This window comes from Desmodus rotundus, chromosome 2 (assembly GCF_022682495.2).
Source record: "Desmodus rotundus isolate HL8 chromosome 2, HLdesRot8A.1, whole genome shotgun sequence".
Taxonomy (NCBI): Eukaryota; Metazoa; Chordata; class Mammalia; order Chiroptera; family Phyllostomidae; genus Desmodus; species Desmodus rotundus.
This window is the reverse complement of record NC_071388.1, coordinates 202,388,462-202,394,461: the sequence shown is the minus strand read 5'-3', so window position 1 is coordinate 202,394,461 and position 6,000 is coordinate 202,388,462.

Sequence of the window (6,000 nt, the reverse complement as noted above, 5' to 3'; positions counted from 1 at the left end):
AATGAATTTTCTGACATTTAATCATACTTTTATTCTGGGAATAAACCCTACATGGTCATGATATATTAATTTTTAATCATTTGCTGGATAATACTGCAAATTTTTTAAGGATCTTTATACCAATTGGAGTGTGTGTGTGTGTGTCTGCTAGCGTAGTTCAGTTTTAGTGTCAGCGTTTCATATATTGTACTTCATGAAAACAAGAATGTGCCCCGGGTCACAGGACCATCTCTGAACTGATCTCATCGCCAGAGGAATGTCAGGCCTAGGGGCAGAGGAGAGGCCCTGGATCCAATCTCCTTACTTCTGAGCCCGCTGATGTGGATTCCTGATGGAAAGCACTCCGATATTCCAGGATGATACAGTCCTCATAGTAACAAAAAGTTGGAACTCAAAAAATTATTGAGTTTAACATAATTCTCATATTCTCATGAGTCTTGGTTGAAAGATCTGATTTTCACCTGCTGGTAGTCCAGTGCTTTATGAAATATTTATATGGGAAAGATATGTGTCCTTGCTGTCTCCTTCAAGACTTCCCATTTAAACCTGCCATGGATCAATTAAATACTAGAGGGATCATGGAAAAGGAATCAAAACTGTTTCAAACAGCTGCTAGAACAGTAGTTTCATTCAAATCAGAGCAAATCTGGTGGGAGGAAAGTGAACGTGAACCATCTTAAACAGAGCATTTAGGAATTGGGCAATGATAATTCAGAGTGAAGTCACCTGGGTGTACAAGGTACATGCTGAAACACTGAAGTGACTAATTTTAAAAGGATACTACTAATAAAGGAATAAGATAATAGTTCTGGTGCTTGTGGCTACAGTGTATGCAAATCAAATTTATTTTCTGTGTCCTTCAAGGACACTTAAAACTCCGTGTACTTAGTAGTTGTATTTTTACATTGCCTTTTGATTTGATTGCTTCTTATGGGGGAAATATTGGGAGTAGAAGAAAGGCACTATGGGAATGAAAAGAGCATAAACTATGGAATTGGGGGGACTGGGGTCTCGTTCTGGCTCTGGGCTGCCCAGCCTGGAGTAGTGAGGAACTTCCTCAATGCCTCATCTTCCTCCTCAGAAAAGATGGTCAAAGTCCCACCCCATGTTCACATCCTATAATTCTGTAACTCAGGAGGAGTAGTGCACCTTCCCAAGAAAGCAAGTGAGCAAAGAAATTACAACCTTCCCGTGCCTCCCCCGACAATAAACCAAACTCCAGCAGGCGCTGTGCATTGTGAAATATATGCACCCACACACATATGTGACACACATGTTATACACACCACAGTACACACACCACACACATGACACACAACACACATGATGCACATTACATATAGGAAACACACCTACAAATTACATGTAGGTGTGGTGCACATGTATATTATATAAGCATGCATGTGTATAGATGCATGTAGTTATCTAGCTATCTATCCGTGTATCATATGTACTAAGTACCAGACTGCACTGGAGGAGATTCATACAGCAGATCCAGAGTCCAGGTTCAAAGTACAGGCTTTTCAGATTAACTCCCCTCTCTGCTTGAGGCCTGGCCACTTTACTTACAAGCTGGGTGACTTTAGACCTTTTACTTAACCTCATTGCACCTTAATTTTGTTTTCTTTTAATTGGGCACACGTCATAGTTTCTATCTCTGGCCTTAGGATTGAGTGAGATAACATGTAAAATATACTCATATTATTTACAGCGCCAGCGCCATTGTACATTCTCTATATATCACCCCGTTTGCTTCCCTGCATATCATCATCCCAGTCACTTCTCTATAAAGCAGGGGCTGGCTCACAGTTAGCAATCTGGAGTGTCCCTGGTGAAATCTGAAACCGGCCCCCATACATGGTGGGCAGACCACTCCAGATTGGTAGGTGACAGGGGTAATGAACATGGGATGTAGGTACAAGGCTGGTCTCTGTGGCCACAAGGTGAGTAGATCTCATTCTGCACCATCCCGCCAGAATGTTAAAAGTTTATACAGAGACCTGAATGGGGCGTCATCAAGTCCTCAGCCTAGATGGTCTCAATAATACTTTACTTTCTCTGGGCCATGTTGTTGGAACAGCTCTGGCTATGGGAACAGAGGGCTGGACACATACATTCCAATGAGAGGACAGGGGGTTAGCAGCTTCCAATTGCCCAGATCCAGCCCATGGGTTGAGCTGTGGGCACATCCTTTTGTTGACCTCCTCCAGCATACGGATTTCTATCTCCATATCATGTGGCATCTCAAGGTCAAAGACACTGAGTAATTTGTTCAGCACCATCATGGGTCCTGATATAACTATTTAGTTGAAGTAGGCTATTTGGTGCTGTTCTCCATGGCAAAAAAAACCTGTCACCCAGCATTGTATCCCTTCCCTCTGGGTTGTGTGGCTGACTTTTTCTTTCAAGTCAACTTCAGTGGTAACTGGGTATCCAAGCCCACCTTCTGCAGGGGGCAGGGATGTTCCCTTATACTCTCAAAAGGTAACTAAATGTAGAAGGAGGCAGCAGTAGTGATGTCACCGTCTGCAGGCAGCTCTGGGAGCAGCCAGAGGCATAGGGACCAATTTGTCAATGGGTGCAGACCACTTCGATGCTTGGGGGGAGAAGATCATTGATGGGTGCATGTATCAGCGCCTGTGGAACTCCAGGCAAGGTGAAGGTGTAAGTGTTCCAGTTTGGATTTAGCTCAAGCCCTGGCAGACCATACCAGGTACCTTTTGCATTCTGTTCTAAATATGATATTCTAAGTCTGTGGGTCCTCCACCGTGCACCCAGGCCAGCATCCCCACAGGACGCTCTGACTGTCATGGAGTGTGACAGTCCCTCTGAGGTAAGAGGAGCATTGCTCTCATTGAGATCAGTGGTTCCCCAATGCTTGTCTATGAACCTGTGCCAGCCTGGGGACATGTCTTCTCCTGTCGTGTCAAAGTGCAAAAAAATAAAGATGACTGTACTTGCATTGGTTTGCAACATTTTTATCACATCCTACAGCAGCAATTTTCAACCAGCGCATGGTGGCAGCCACCCTGGTGCGCCTCAAGTAATTTTAAGACATGGAAAACCTGACTATTTAGTCAGGCACACTGGCCTCTTCTCTCTTAGATTGTCAAATTAAAAAAAAAAAAGAAAACAGCCAACAAAAAAAGAGCCATCCAGTGCGAATGAATCAAAATTATAATTATTTTTCGGCCAGATGGGCCAAAAACTTTTTGGGCGTGTCGCAGAATTTTGGTAGTTTGTGTGTGCCATGAGATGAAAAAGGTTGAAAATTGCTGTCCTACAGTGTAACTCAGTTGAGTTATAGCTCTGGAGTAGATCCACGAAGAGAGACAAGCCAAAGTATTTCTTGGACACTTTCCGGTCCATCAAATCCTTGCACCCTTAATTGGATCCAGCTGTCTGTCCCACCGGACTATCACACCTGAGCTGGCCGGTCAGGCTGCATGGCTCACAGGGACAAACCGATCTACCTGCCACGCACTAGTGTGTGACCTAGACCTGTTTCACATTGCTGGGACTCAGTGGCTTAAAGCCACATTGGTTTATGTCTTCCTCAGACCTTCTGTGCATTGCAGGTGCCCATGGCTCCACCAGGCTGTCCTCCCTCAGGGACGGAGGCTGAAGGTGCCTCACCTCTTGGAATCTTGCGGGTTACCACAGTCACAGGAGTCATGTGCTATATTTTAAAAGTTTCCACCTGGGAGTGGTGCATGCTATTTCCCCTCACATTTCATTGGCCAAGGCAAGTCACACAGCCACACCTCACTTCGAAAGGAAGTCCTACAGAGAAGCTCCTGAAAGGAGGAGAGGTAGCAATATTGGCAAATAGCGGTAATGCCAAATGTACCGTCATTCACTCCTTATTCCATTTTATTTATTTTAGCTCAGCATTCTTACTGGTCAAGATAATGTTACATTTTGATTCTGGTATGAATTGTATTGGTTACGAAATTTGGAGAGTCTGTGGCATTCCCCCCAAATTTAATTTAACCTGGCAGTGGTCCACTGACCACATATCCAGACTACAGTTGTTAAATGGTTTCAAGTCCACTGTCCACTGATGGAAGGTGACCATGAGAAGTTCTATCACACTCATTGCTGAAATCAAGATACATTATTTGGATATTTTGCCCTTGACTTATTAAGGTAGAGTCTCTATCGAAAAAAGAAATGAGGTGAGTTAATGGGAAGGTTTGATGTCCTGTAAGTTTGGGACAGCATGAACCAAAGGCCTGCATCATTACATTTTTAGCTTTTGTTTGAACATAGAGCCACTATTGTTTTAATAACTTCTATTAAAAAGACAAGGTAATGTATTAGTCGCATTCCTTAGCTGGGTATTTGGGGGTCTTTCTGATGGTTGGAAACTCTTAGCCAGATCAGCCTGCAGAACCACAGAAGGAACCGACTTCTCGGAGAGAGAACAGCAAGAATCATGCGAACCCTCACCGTTATTTAGTGTAGGGGTGTTTGGGGCCAGGGCGGATGATGCATGTTCTGTTGTTCGGGACTAATCACGCGGCGCCCTCTATAAGTAAGGATGAGAGATGTAGTCTTCTCTTTCAGCTTGGAGAAAAAGGAAATGGTCTTGTATTGTCTGTTCCATAATATGCCTTGTAAAGATTAAAGATAGAATAATTTTAAAAAACGAATATTATCTGCCAAATTCAGAAAATGGCATTCAAAGAATAAAACCATTGTTCTTCCCTATTTCAAAATGATACGAAATCCATACACAAAGGGGTTGCTGGGCAAAAATAAGATGAACTGAAGTGTGATTTTAATGAGCTCACAACCTGTCTGACACTTCATTTTACTTCATTTGTGTGTCTGTGTGTGTGTGGATGGGACGGAGTGATGATTATTATTAGTCCATTATTCCAAGGATTTGAGGTTAGGGAGGTTAGTGCCGAGAAAGAATGCAGACTCCAGGGGCACAGAAAGTGGGAGAACACCTGAATGATGAGAGGCTAGTACCAGCAGAGGGTGCTCTCGTGGCACAAAATTAGGATTTTTTTTTTGAGGCGGTCTCAGATAAAAGACGGCAGGTGTGAGGGAATCACTTGGAGGCATGAGTTCCCCCTGCTGCGTGCACATCGGGCCGGTTTCGGTTTTGCGGTGGCCACAGGAACGCAAGGCATCTCCTGACGCGCAAAGGCCTGACATTTGCTCTGGGGTCTCAGCAGGGCTGGGAGAGGGCGGGCAGGGCCTCCTGTTTCCACTGGAGACTTTCAGCAGCCTCTGGTAGCTCACCTGGCCCCTGCGTGCATGGGTTCATGTGGTGTCTGTACTTCCTCATTTGCCTAGGTTTTATGAAACAATTCATGTGTGTCCTAAATTATTGGCCCAAACTGTCAATCCAAGAGGGCCACATTTTGTTGTCTCACGTGGCCATCTTATAACCAAGCTACCTGGGAGCTTATACATGCAGGAGAGTCAAACTCATTGTCACTGGGGGCCACATCAGCCTCGCGGTTGCCTTCAAAGGGCCGAATGTAATTTTAGGACTGTGTAAACGTAACTACTCCTCAACTAGGAGCAAGGAGCTCGGCGCTGCCGCTGGCTAGAAACAAGCTGTCCGCCAGATAAAACAAGGTGGAGGGCGGGATTCCGCCCGTGGGCCTTCTGTTTGCCACCCGTGTAAGTAGAGGTTGGGAAAGGTCAGGGGGCAGAGACCAGGCCAGCTGCGTTTACTCAGCAGAGCTTGACCTCCTTGGTTGTCAAAGCAAGAATCAGCCTAACTGGGACTTTTCGGGGAGCCACTCCCTCAACTCTCCCTCCCCCCACGACTCCCCCAGCAGATCACGGTGAATGTTCCTTTTACTACAGAGTGTAGTAAATCCAGGCAGGGCCTTTGCGAACCTGCACTTTCAGGAGAACAGCTCTTTGAGAGACTCACAGAGCTCTGAGCTGGGAGTCAAGTTGCCCACTGGGTTCCAGTTCAGCCCGTCTGGGCCTCATTTTCCTCCTCGGTTCAACGACAGCGTTGGACACTGA